Source organism: Pinus tabuliformis, chromosome X, assembly GCF_031772625.1.
Source record: "Pinus tabuliformis cultivar Carrire ecotype Pingquan chromosome X, CPIR1, whole genome shotgun sequence".
Classification (NCBI taxonomy): Eukaryota; Viridiplantae; Streptophyta; class Pinopsida; order Pinales; family Pinaceae; genus Pinus; species Pinus tabuliformis.
The window spans coordinates 1,463,585,543-1,463,598,924 of NC_142308.1; the positions used below are offsets into that span (position 1 = coordinate 1,463,585,543).

Below are 13,382 nucleotides of genomic sequence, written 5' to 3' on the forward strand. Positions count from 1 at the left end.
TTAAAAATTTTAAAAATTTTAAAAATTAAATAAAATTTAAAAAATTAATATGGTTTTTTTTTTTTAATTAAAAATTTTAAAATTTTAATTGTTTTTAATTAATTAAAAAAAAAAAAAAATTGGCACCCCCGAGCGGCCCGCGGCGGCGCGGCCCGGGGCGGAGGGGCTGCACGCAGGCCCTCCGCCCCGGCCTCGCCGCCGCGGGCCGCCCGGGGGCGGAGCGTCGATTCCCGGAATCGACGCTCCGCCCTAGGGCGGCCCGCGGCGGCGCGGCCCGGGACCGAGGGCCTGCGTGCAGGCCCTCCGCCGCGGGCCGCCCGGGGGCGCCAATTTTTTTTATTTTTTTATTTTTTTTTAAATTAATAAAAAAACAATTAAAATTTTAAAATTTTTAATTTTAAAATTTTTAATTAAAAAAAAAACCATATTAATTTTTTAAATTTTTAAATTTTTTAAATTTTATTTAATTTTTAAAATTTAAAATTTTATAAAAAATAAAAAAACCCATTTCATTTTTAAAGTTTTTATTTATTTTTTAATAATTTTTAAAATTTTAAATAAAAAAAAAATTAAAATCGTTTAAAAAAAAATATTCTAAATTATAACCAAAAATAATGGTTTAAAAAAAAAAAAATCAATTTTTTTTTTTTTTAAACATTGTTTAAAAAAAAAAATTTAATGTAATTTTTTTTTTTAAATATAAAATATAGGTTTATTTTTTTTTTAAAATATAAAAGATCTGTTGAATAGTTTTATTTTTAAATAAAAAATAGAAATAAAAGTTAAATTGTTTTTAATAATAAAAAACGTTTTTCTTTTTTTTTTTTTAATTAAATTTTGAATTTTTTTTTAAACAAAATATCTATGTTTAATAAAAATTAATAACATTTTTTTTTTAATAAAAAATACACTTTTTTTGGATTTTTTTTTTTATAATTTGAAATTTTTTTTTTGTTCTTTTTTAATATTAATTTTATTAGTTTTTAAATTTTTTTCATTAATTTCTATATATTTTTTTTTTTTTTAACTAGTTTGTTTTTAATTTTTTTTTTTTTCCCGGTTTTTTCTAATGTTTTTTTTTATTTCTCTATTTTTACTTACTTAATATATATATATTTTAATTTTGTGTTTTTTTTTGTTTTCCAAATCTTTTTATGGTTTGTGAGATAATTTTTTTAACATTTTTTTTTTAAATATTAATGTTACTATTTTTTAAATTTTTTTCATTATTATTATTATTATTATTATTATTTTTAATTATTTTGTTTTTAATTTTTTTCCCTAGTTTTTGCTCATGTTTTTTTTTTCCCTCAATTTTTACTGACTTATATATATCTATATTAATTTTGCTTTTTTTCCCAAATTGTTTTATGGTTTATAAGATATTTTTTTTTAACATTTTTTATTTTTTATTTTTGCCTTTTTATATATATAATTTTTTATTTGTTTTTTAGAGAGAATTATTTCATTTGGATTGAAAATTTAATTAACGATGTATAAATATGTAAAATATCGAAAATGAAAAATATCGACCTTCTTCTTTAAATATACAAATCAATAAAAACCTCACTACAAAAAAAAAAAAATAATAAATAAAAACAAAAAACTATGAAGAGGAAGATCACTTCCAAAATTATTAAATTTACAAAATAATTGTTTACATTTCATACATTAAAAAAGTTAAAGTCAAGAAAACAGGCTTTTTAAAAAAAGGGTCTGATGCAAAATAACCATTTTTTTAAATCGGCATGAAAATCACTACCATTCTAAAACGCAATGTACATAACAAGAATTTAAAAAAATTAAAGTTACAAAAACCATGTTCTAAAAAAAAAATGTGTATTCTGCATCACCACTTTTGAAAATCAAGTCATTTTTTTGCCACCTCTACGAAACGGGTAACAGTATCAGTTTCCGTTTCAAAGTAAAGTTCCAAAAACCATGTTCTAAAAAAAACATGTGTATTCTGCATCACCACTTTTGAAAATCGGGTCATTTTTTTGCCACCTCTACAAAACGGGTAACAGTATCAGTTCCTGTTTCAAAGTTTACATTGTTTAGACTCAAAAGAACTGAAAAGCAGCAAAGCAGATGTACAGGAAGAAACTCACGGGATGGTCAGAAGGGAGAAGAGACCAGAGAACAGCAGTCAGAAAAATGTGTACAACTCGGCAGAAGGACCCTGTAAGCCCAAGACTGCCATCAAACCCCGGGTGGTTCTGAATGATCCTGCACTGTAGGAGCACAGAGATCACATGACGGCTTATGCTATTATATGCAAGTTTATGGGCATATGGCCCACAGAGAAGAATCTGTATATTTGGATTAGAAACAACTGGAAACCAAAGGGGGATATAACTCTGCATCTAGGGTCCAAGGGTTTCTTCACAGTGGTTTTCAACAACCTAGAGGATAAAGACAGAGTTTTCGAAGGAGGACCCTATTTCTATGCTACTGCAGGACTATATATGCGACCTTGGGTAATGAACTTTGTCCCGAAGTGAGAAACGTTCTCATCGGTCCCGGTATGGATAAGACTTTACTCCCTACCTCTAGATTATTGGCTGCCTGAATCCTTGAAAGCTATAGGAAATAAATTAGGACATTTTCTAAAAATCTCAGAGGCAACTCTGCGAGGGAAATATACTTCCTTCGCACGAATATGTGTAGAAATGGATCTATCGGGAGCACTCCCGGATGAAGTGGTCTTAGAAGTTTATGATGAGGAATGGGTATAGACGGTGGACTATGAGCATGTCTCGTTTAGATGTTAGAAATGTCATGAACATGGACACCTTTTCAGAGATTTCCCACAAAACAAGAGGGAGGATAATCCAAGGACCAACACAAGCTCACCAAGATAGGAGGCAGAGGGAAAGGAGGAGGAAGAAAGTACCAAAAAAAACAGAGTGATTACAAACTAGCAAGTCACAATAGTTTTGAAATTTTAGAAGAAGAAGGGGGGAACAATGAAAAGGTGTTACTCTAGACAACCATCCCGGAGAGAAAGAAAAGGACAACATGGAAATATTATAGGAAAACAACGAACAATAGGAAACCACACCAAACAACATGGAACTAAGCAGGGACCAAGAGATGACCCCTAGTGAAGTTGGGACAGAGGACCAAGAACTACATGAGATTCTTGAGAGGGAGAATCTTGATCTAGAGAAATTCTTAAACCAGGGAACCAACAAAGGGATAGATTCCCTACCACAAGAGGAGTTTGATAGAGTACAATAGCTTTTCCTTTGGAGATCTCAGACAAAAACCTTAGGAAACAAAAGAAGCCATGAAAGTCAGGACCATGGAGGGGTCAAATCAATGGAGGAAATATCAGGACACTCGGCCAAAAACCCAGGCAGGAAAAGAGGTAGAAAGAGACAAAATGAACTGCTCATAGAGTGTGGGAAGCTCATGATCAACTCAGGTAAGATGAAAGACCTCACCAGTTACTCATTCAAAAACCCACCATCATGAAGCTCACATCATGGAATATCAGGGGTCTAGGGAGTAAAAGGAAACAGAGGAATCTCAGCAACAGATTAAAAGAAGAAAACCCAGATATGGTGTTCATACAAGAAACAAAATGTTCAATAGACAAAGTTCGGAAGATACATAACAAATGGCTCAGTAAATATGAATACCTAGAAGTCAAAGCCAATAATACAGCCGGAGGGATTCTTACTCTCTAGAATCCTCAGAAATTTGACATTTTGGATGCGGAAGCATCCATGAACTATCTTTCAATGGTTATCCAACCTTTGGACAACAAGGATATCTATATGGTTACAAATGTCTATGGACCTTTGGGCAACAAGGATATCTATATGGTCACAAATGTCTATGGTCCTCAAAATCCTGGAGATAAACCCAAGCTTCTCACCTCACTTGAGGATCTTAGAGAGAGACACCCAGTAATACCCTAGATTCTGGGTGGAGATTTCAACATGATCAAATCTCTTACAGAAAAAAAGGAGGAACTAGTTTGATGGCGCATAGAAAATTTTAGGGGCAAATGTTCGCCCTTTGGCGAAATTAAGGGGTTTTAAATTTTTAGTGGGCGAATATTTTGTATCATAGCACATTTTTACAAATCACCTCAAATAGCCCACCTTATTTTAAGGGAGAGGGTAAAAAAGGTAAATTTAGCTCTTGAAATTAGGAGTTACAACCTTCCATTCTCATAGATTTTATTTAAGTGAATCCATTCACCCATTTTCAAGAATAGGTTTTATTTAAGTGAATCCTATGGGCCAAATACCATATTTATAAAAGAGGTATGGTAAATAAATAAAACATTTTTTATATTTACTCCATAAGTCACCTTATATACATGCAAGGATGTAAACAAATAAAAATATAAGTAAAGTGGAGGTATGGTAAATAAATAAAAATATAAATAAACTAGAGGTATGGTAAATAAATAAAACCTCTTTTTATATTTAGTCCATAACCCTCATTCTATTTAAGGAGGCTCAAGAAAGAGGTTTTATATTTACTCCATAAGTCACCTTATATTTACGAACACTCAAAAAGTGCCTTATATTTAGGTGAAACCTATGGGAAAAATACTACGGGACAAATACCATGGACTAGATTGGATGTTGTAATTTAATGTATGTTAAACATTTTAGCTTGGTTAAAATAAAAAAATAAAATAAAAATCAACTATTAATTTTATTAATTTTTATAAATTACTAATAGTAATTTTTAAGCTCCAGGTTTATGATAACCCATGGTAATACCAAGATCTTACAAGATTTTATAATTGAGTAAAATATTCGCCATGCTTGGTGAGAGATTCGCCAAAAAATATATATATACATATTATATTATTGATAAAGTCGCCTTCCATTTTTCCTATATACCATGGAGATTCGCCCATTTATTATACATATAAATTTAGGGGGGGTTCTTAAAATTTTTCCTGTTGATGGGAAAGGACTCTATTGCCTTCCAGAACTTCCTCATCAACTTGAAGCTAGTGGACTTAGAAACAGCAAATGGAACCTTCACATGGAACAATAAGAGGGGAGGAGCTTCCCAAGTTGCCTCAAAACTAGATAGATTCCTCATCTCAGAGAACCTCTTCCTCTCTGGGCCCAGCTTGAATGCTTTCATCCTACCTTTTGGAGGGTCGGACCACTGGCCAATTCAGCTAGAAGCTTCTTTTATTGGCACTCCAAGAAACAGACCCTTCAGGTTTGAGAATGTTTGGCTTACTCACCCTAATTTCATATCCAACATTGATAAGTGGTGGAAGGAAGATTTACCTGTTCAAGGCACGAAAATGTTCATTCTGCAACAGAGACTCAAGCATATCAAGGTCAAACTCAAAGATTGGAACAAAAGCGAGTTTGGAAATATTTTTAAAGTCAAAAGAGAAGTGGAACAAAAGCTTCAGAATATCAACCAAACTATGATCAAGGAAGGCTTCACTGAGGATAGGAAATTGCAAGCAGACTCTCTACAACAGGAATGGGACACCAGATGTCAGCAGGAGGAAATATTCTAGAAGCAGAAATCAAGAGTACAATGGCTTAAAGAAGGAGAAAGAAACACAAGGTTTTTTCACAAATCAACCATGGAACATCGAGCTCATAATCGAATCACAAAGCTCATAGATCCGCTGGGGAGAGAGCTCAACACACACAAAGATATGGAGTCCATTCTAGTACAACATTTTCAAAATATAGCAGAGGAGCCTATCTTAAACAGATCACTAGCTATCAGAAAATTTACGCAGCATATTCCGAAACTGGTGACCAGGGAAGATAATTTCAATCTCAACAGACCAGTGTCAGAAGAAGAGGTAAAGGAAGTAATAAATGAGATGCACAATGGGAAAGCGCCTAGACTGGATGGATTTAACATCAACTTCTTCAAGGCAAGCTGGGAAATAGTCAAACAGGACATTCTGGAGGTGGTGGAGGACTCAAGGATTTCAAAAACAATCCTAAAGGCGCTAAATACCTCTTTCATTTCTCTCATTCCTAAACAGGATAAAGCAATGACTCCAGATCATTTCAGACCCATAGCCCTTTGTAATGTGATATACAAAATCATCTCCAAAGTTATTGCAAACAGACTCAAGCCCCTCCTACCAACTCTCGTTTCGGAGGAGCAAACTGGGTATGTGGAAGGAAGGCAAATTCTCAATAACATCATTCAAGCACATGAAATAGTGCACTCTCTCAAGAAAAATAAGCAAGCAGGGATGATCATTCAACTGGACCTAGCAAAATCTTATGACAAACTGAGCTGGCTATATATCAAAGAAGTTCTAACAACTTATGGCTTTGACCAGAATTGGATAAGATGGGTTATGGCTTTGGTAACTTCAGCTAGATTTTCCATCCTTCTCAACGGCTCTCCCTCCAAATCCTTTCGGCCCTCGAGAGGCCTTAGGCAGGGAGATCCACTTTCACCATTTCTATTTATTCTTATGATGGAAGGTTTAGGCAAAGCGATCACTTCTACCAAAAGGCAGGGAACAATCCAGGGTCTCAAGCTCACCCAGGAAGGGGACTCATTGACTCATCAACAATTTGTAGATGACACTATGTTACAGGGCATACCAACGGTCAAAGAAGCCAAAGCCTACAAACAAATCCTGCATGATTTTGCTTTGGCGGCTGGTACAGAGGTAAGTCTCTCAAAATCTAAAGTTTTTTTTTTCAATACAAATATTTCCATTCAGAGAAACCTCTCCAGAATTCTCGGATTTCAGAGAGACCAACTCCCCTCCACATATCTGGGAATACCTCTCACTGACAAACCTCAGAGCAAGGAGGTTTGGGAAACTTTGATCAACAAACTAAAGGACAAAATCTGCAAGTGGACAAGTAGATCTTTAAATCTTGCTGGCAGGCTCATTCTCACAAAGGCGGTCCTGCAGTCTCTTCCAATATATATGTTTTCGGCACTTCCTATCCCTGGAGGAGTTGCGCATCAAATCAGGAACATGCAAAGAGACTTTCTATGGGGAAAAGGTGAGGAAAAAAGAAATGGGCGCTGGTAGCTTGGGAAAAAATTTGCATGCCCAAACCTCATGGGGGTCTTGGTCTCCATGACCCGGAAACTCTTAAAAACGTTTTGGGGGCCAAACTTTGGTGGAGATGGCTGAAGGAATCTAGCAACCCATGGGCCAAGCTCTAGAAGCAGAAATATGCAAAGGACTGGAGGGAATGGGACTTGATCAGAATGACAGGGCATATCAGGGGCTCCCACATTTGGAATAATGCTTGGGAGAACAGAGCTTTAGTTCAGAAACATAGCTTCTGGGAGATTGGTAATGGAAACCTCACCTGGTTTTGGGAGGACAACTGGCAGCAGGAACCCAACTTAAGTGGAGAAGGACTGGACATTCTCAGAGAGGAAACTGTCAACAAAGGACTAAAAAAGGTCAGCGACTTTTGGGATAAGACAAGGAACAGTGACAAGTGGAGAACTTGGAAAGTACCAATTAATAGTGAAGAGTCTCCTCTGAAGACCCAAGCTGAAGCTCTTGCTAAAATCCTGGAAAAAAGGAAAATTTTGATCTCGACATCCACAGATCAACTTAGATGGGGAAGAAGCAGTGAGGGCAATTTCAATCTCAAAGAAGCCAAAGAAGTGGTCACCAGGTACAATTTTTCAAACCCAGATAAAACTTGGAAGAACCTATGGAAGCACCCTCAATGGATGAAAATCAAGCTCTTTATGTGGATGGTTCTTCACAAAAAGATTTTGACTTGGGAAAATCTTAGGAAAAAAGGTTTTGCGGGACCATCTAGATGCCAACTTTGTGGTATACAGGAAGAAACGAGGGATCACCTTCTCAGCCTCTGCACTTTCACCTCTACCCTATGGAACTGGGTTGCCTCTATCTTTAGACAAACTGACAGAGATGAAAACGACATCTCCAATACCTTAAAGAATTGGAGGAAAAAACTCTCAGAGAATGAGACTGTCAACACAGCCTGGACATTGATTCCAGGCTTTCTAATCTAGAATGTCTGGAAAGAATGCAATAACAAAATTTTCAAGGACAAATCCAGCATGCCCCAAATCATAATAAATCAGCTCCTAAGGCAACTCAAAGAAACTATTAATACCATTCAGAAGCAACCTCCTGTGAATCCTCCATCTCAACAGGAGGCTAGAATTCTTCTTCTTTTGGGCCTTCAGAAGTTGGTCCCCCAGGGCTCAATCCAGATTGCTACACATGCTTCAATGAGGCAGGACTTCTGGCAACCCCCCCCCCTTGGTTACTTAAAATTAAATACAGACGGAGCCTCGAAAGGTAACTTGGGGGAGGTAGGGTATGGAGGTGCCATTCGAGATGACAAGGGGAATTTAATTGCCATCTTCCACAGTCATTTAGGGAATGCCACCAACAACATGGTGGAAATTATGGCCATAGAGCAGGGCTTAGAGATTCTGAGAGATCTCAACATGAAGAACTCCATAATGGAAGCTGATTCTGAATTAACAATCAATTCTATAAAAAATAGCTAATGGCTCTGATCCTGAGAAAATCTCGCACCACTAGAGACTTTTGTAGGTTTATCGACGTATTCAATCACATATGAGAATCTTGAGAACCCTAAGTTTTTTTCATGTGTGAAGAAATACCAATAGATTAGTGGACCGGCTGGCAAATGAAGGGGTCCTCTGTAAGAATGACTATAGTTTTTACAGGTGGGAACTTACACCTACATGGAATTTGCGAGAGGAATGCCACAGTCTGGCGCGAGCAAACAATGAGCTTTATCTCAAGATGAGGGAGAAGCAGCAATTGGGTAATGAAGAGGATGGAGAACTAGGGTTCAGCTAGCTTTTGCTCCCGAACTCGGCGTGACAGAAGCTCTCTTTTGGATGGCAGGCAGTGGAACAAAAGTGGTTTTCGTTCTCAAATATTTCAGTGGTCAAGCGGTTTTGTGGTTTATTGGACGCATCCAAGCCCCCAAGCAGTTTTTCATGGTTTTCCTCTGATGCCATTCTTCTATCACCACGTGGCAGTGGGCGGAGAGAGAAAACCGCCTATATCGGGCGGGTTATCCTCATGCTTCTTCTCCATCTGATATTCTCCTCAGCCGTCGGATTCGGGGAGTGAAGATCAACGGCCTTAGTTCATCGAGCTATTTCGAGGGGTTATCCTCTGGGCTTCTCGTGTTCATCGTGGTGGCTCCTGGATGACGGATGTCTTAGTTGCACGGGTTTTATCCCCTGGGCGGACCCGAAAAATTCCTTGCTTTGAGTTTATTTTCCTTTCGTGTACGGGGGTTTGGTTATTTTGTAGGTTTTTGAGGAAATGATGCCTGATTTTTGAGGTTTGGCGGTCTCTGACTGCTCCCGTTGACTTTGTCCGGGACTTGTAATATAGTTTTGTAATTTTTTAAGCCTTTGAATGAGAAAGAAACACTCTTGCTTTAGCAAAAAAAAGGAATTAAATGGTTAAAACTTAGAAAAATGACATATACTTGCTAATACTTAAAAGTGGCTTGAGTTTCATGACATGTGTAGATCATTTATAAGCTTCCAAGGCACCCTTATGTGGCCTCCAATGCTCAAATTCGAATTATCTTCAAGATATGGATGAAGATTTGGATAAAGGTCAGAGAGGATATGTGTCTCATCATTACATAATTGAGTTGTAACTCTCTGAGATTTTCTAGGGATCTAGGGAGAGAATAATGGACCTCTATTAATGAGGTAACTTCCTATGTTTTTTTATAAATAGGAGAGCCTTCTCCTTTGAAAGGCATGTGTAAAGTTGGGGAAATGCTCAAGTTTGGAATATAGAATTTGGATTTGGCATCATGCTCATGAGTGATGTTCACTTTGATTTGGTTATGCTTGCATTTGGAGCCTCTCAACTTTCCATCTCTCATGCTTTTGGATTGGCCACCTACAATGTGTGAGATTTATTGTTTTTTTAGATTTAATGCTTTCATAGATTAAGATTTATTTATTTCATATCTTTTCATATGTGAGAGGTTAAGAGTGATTGTTTTTATTTTCTTTTTACCTAGTAGTTAAGAGAATTTGTTTTTATTTGGTTTCATATATTTTCCTGTGTGAGAGGTTAAGAGTGATTGTTTTTATTTGCTTTCTACCTAGAAGTTAAGAGCATTTGTTTTTATTTGCTTTCATATCTTTTCCTGTATGAGAGGTTAATAATGATTGTTTTTGCTTTCATTTCTGAAAGAGTGGTGTGTTTTTCAGTTCCTAAAAGGTTGAAAGATTAAGATTTCAATTCCGTGTGTTGTACTATAATTTATTTTGAATTGAGTGCTGAATTAGAATAGGTGAATTTGGTTTTTCGTTATTTGGTTTCATGGTTAGATTGATTTAAATTGAAAGTTAATTTCTAGCATATATAGTGCACGCATGCTTCGCAAGTTTTACGAAACCCCTGGGTTGACAATTAAATGATAGTTAATTAATTTACCTCAACATTTTGGTGTCGTTGCCGAGGAAGTGTGCATAGGAACTAGCTTTCAGTCTAGAGTTCATTTTTTAGTTTTTTTTCTAGATGCATGATTAAAGCATGTAGATGCATGGATCATTTAGCTGCATATCATTTTTATAAAAATAAAATTATAAAAAAAAAATCGATATTAACCATTTATGGATGAAAGGATCTAGAATGCAGATTAAACATTCTTTGGAGCACAAGGACTACATTGAGGAATGGTATCGAAATGTGATTGTGCCATGACATTCATCCCTTCGTCAAGAGATCTTTGTAGAAAATCTAAAGGTTAAAACGATTTTTCATGTCCTTATGCACAATCAGGGACATTTTTCAAATTTGGATATGAACATTCCAGAAAGTATAATCCATAAATGGCTCCATTGATAACATGCATATACTTGAAAGTAAAATAAAAAATAAAAAATTCTTTCAAGTAGATAAATTAGGAAAAATAAAATTAAGCTTGATTACATTTTTTTAAGTTCTTGATTGCATTTTTTTAATTTTTAATTTTTATTTATTTTCTTGCATTTTTTTCATTAACATCACAAATATTTTCAATAAAAAACTCATGTTTTGATTTTAAAAATTAAAAATATATATAAAAAAAAAAAAAAAAAAAAAAAAATCATGCTAGATTTTTAATTAAAAAATAATAGTAACATTATATATATATAATTCATGTTTTTAAATACTTGGAAAATAGTAGTCGAGCTTGTGCTTTAGAGCAACTTGAGATTGGTAGGAGAAGCAACAACCATTATTTAATTTCAAGACCTAGCAGTTACTTGAGCATTTGCCAGAAATGCATAGCAGCTTAAAAACGTCATTTTTAAAACACGATTTATGGCCAAATGAAAACGTATTTCGAAAAAATAAAACATGGGTTTTTCTCAAAATGGGGTCAATTATAAAACCCAAGAGCAATTTACTCAAATTCATAATATCTTGGGAGATATTTTGGGTTCTCTGAAGCCTTAGTTGGCAAATTACGTGAGAAAAAACAGTTTGCAATTAACGAATAAAGGCAGTTGCGGTCCTAATCTGATCTCCTTGATCTACAAGAGGTAGATCCGCCATGGAGATACTCAAATGTTGGTGGCTCAACTCTTGATAGACATCATGGTTTTGTTGTCAAGTATAGCGAGGATCGAGATTGTTGAGTTAGCTGCAGAAATCAAAGTAGATTTCCCTAATAAGAAGGTAATTATCATACATGCAGGTCACAGACTTATAAAATTTCTTGGAGAAAAGGCTTCACAGAAAGCTTTGGATTGGTTAGTTTCCAAAAATATTGAGGTGCACCTGAATGAACGCATTGATTTGGAAAGCCTCTCGGAATCAAACAACACATATACCACATCAAGTGGAATGACTATCTCTGCAGATTGTCATTTCGTGTGTGTGGGAAACTGTGTTGCCTCCTCTTGGCTTCAAGAATCCATTTTCAAAGACTCTGTTGATAAGGGTGGGCGCCTGAAAGTTGATGATTGTTTGCGATTAAGAGGGAAAACCAATGTCTTTGCAGTCAGAGATATTGTGGATGTTAAGGAAATCAAGCAAGGCTTCCTTGTTGAGAGGCATGCAATGGTGGTGGCTGGCAATATTAAGAAGTTGATGCTGAATTCTAAGCACAAATTGACTACATACAAGGTTGGCTCAACAATGGCAATGGTATCTCTGGGGAGACATGTTGCAGTTGCTTAGCTGCCATTTGGAACAACAATCGGTTGCATCCCAGGAAGGATAAAGTCTAGAGATTTGGAGAGCCATTGGCCCTATCAGACTTTATGCCAATCACTTCCGCGTTAGTTTTAACCCGGGAGTGAAAATTTTCCACTATGACTTCGATAAAACGATTTTCATGGCAATTTTGTTTTCTTTTGATTACATTGGCAATTTCATTGTATTTTTTCTGTTACGTTATATTTTTTTTAATTTTTTTTTAAGAATGTTATATGATATTTATGTTATATGTTACATTTTTTTTAATGTGTTTTAATGTTTAATGTTATGTTTTTTTTGTTATGTATGTTATGTTTTAGATTGTACATTTATGTTATAGTTTTTTTTTTTTTTTTTTTTTTTTTTTTTTTAATTTGCTTGTATATGTATTTTAGTTTGTAGATATGTTTTTCTTTTATGTATATCTATTTTATTTTATTTTTTATTTTTTTTAGTTTTGTAAATATTTCATTAATTTTTAGATTGTGTGTTTTATTATTATTATTATTATTATTATTATTTAGAAAATTTTCATAAAAAATTTTGATATGAAATTCGTTTAGTAATTGGAGAAAATTGAGAAAACGTTTTTGTGATGGTCCACTCAAACACACATGTCAAAATAAATAAATAAATAAATAGTTTATTTACTAATTTTTTCTGAAAGAGGCATTGATCAATTTGATGGTTATTTGTTCATAACAAAAATGCATAGTTGTGTGTACTTAACTGTCTGTTCAAGATTTTAGCTACAGAAATTGTGCAATTTTGTTGCTGAACCACAATTTTGCAGCTATGTATTTAACTCAATGATCTACTTGTCAGCAATGCATTCTAATTAGAAAATCACGATCAAAATTTATTGGTTTTGTCTAATGATTGTGTTTTCAAGCATGATGCAGGAAAGAAGAAGAACTATGAAAGCGCTTTATCTGCAAGATTGATTGATGAATTTTTTATTAAGGATACTTTTGCAGGAATCATTAAGCATTCACAAATAATATTTCTTTACATTTATGAAATTCTATGATTCAAACATAAATTGAGGAAATTGTTTTCTTTTAGAAATTGGATTTATTATCACAATTGTGAAATTGGACTAACTATTTGAAATAAAAACACATCATGAGCAAATTTTTCGTATGTACTTAGAGAAATTGATCACTTCTCTTTGAACACACTCACGTTTGTT

The 13,382-nt window shown here is 34.8% G+C and overlaps 1 pseudogene; it reads left to right on the forward strand.

Annotated features, from left to right (window-relative positions):
* Positions 1-11,587: 11,587 nt before the first annotated feature.
* On the forward strand, positions 11,588-12,277 carry LOC149145526 (uncharacterized; annotated as a pseudogene).
* Positions 12,278-13,382: the final 1,105 nt, after the last annotated feature.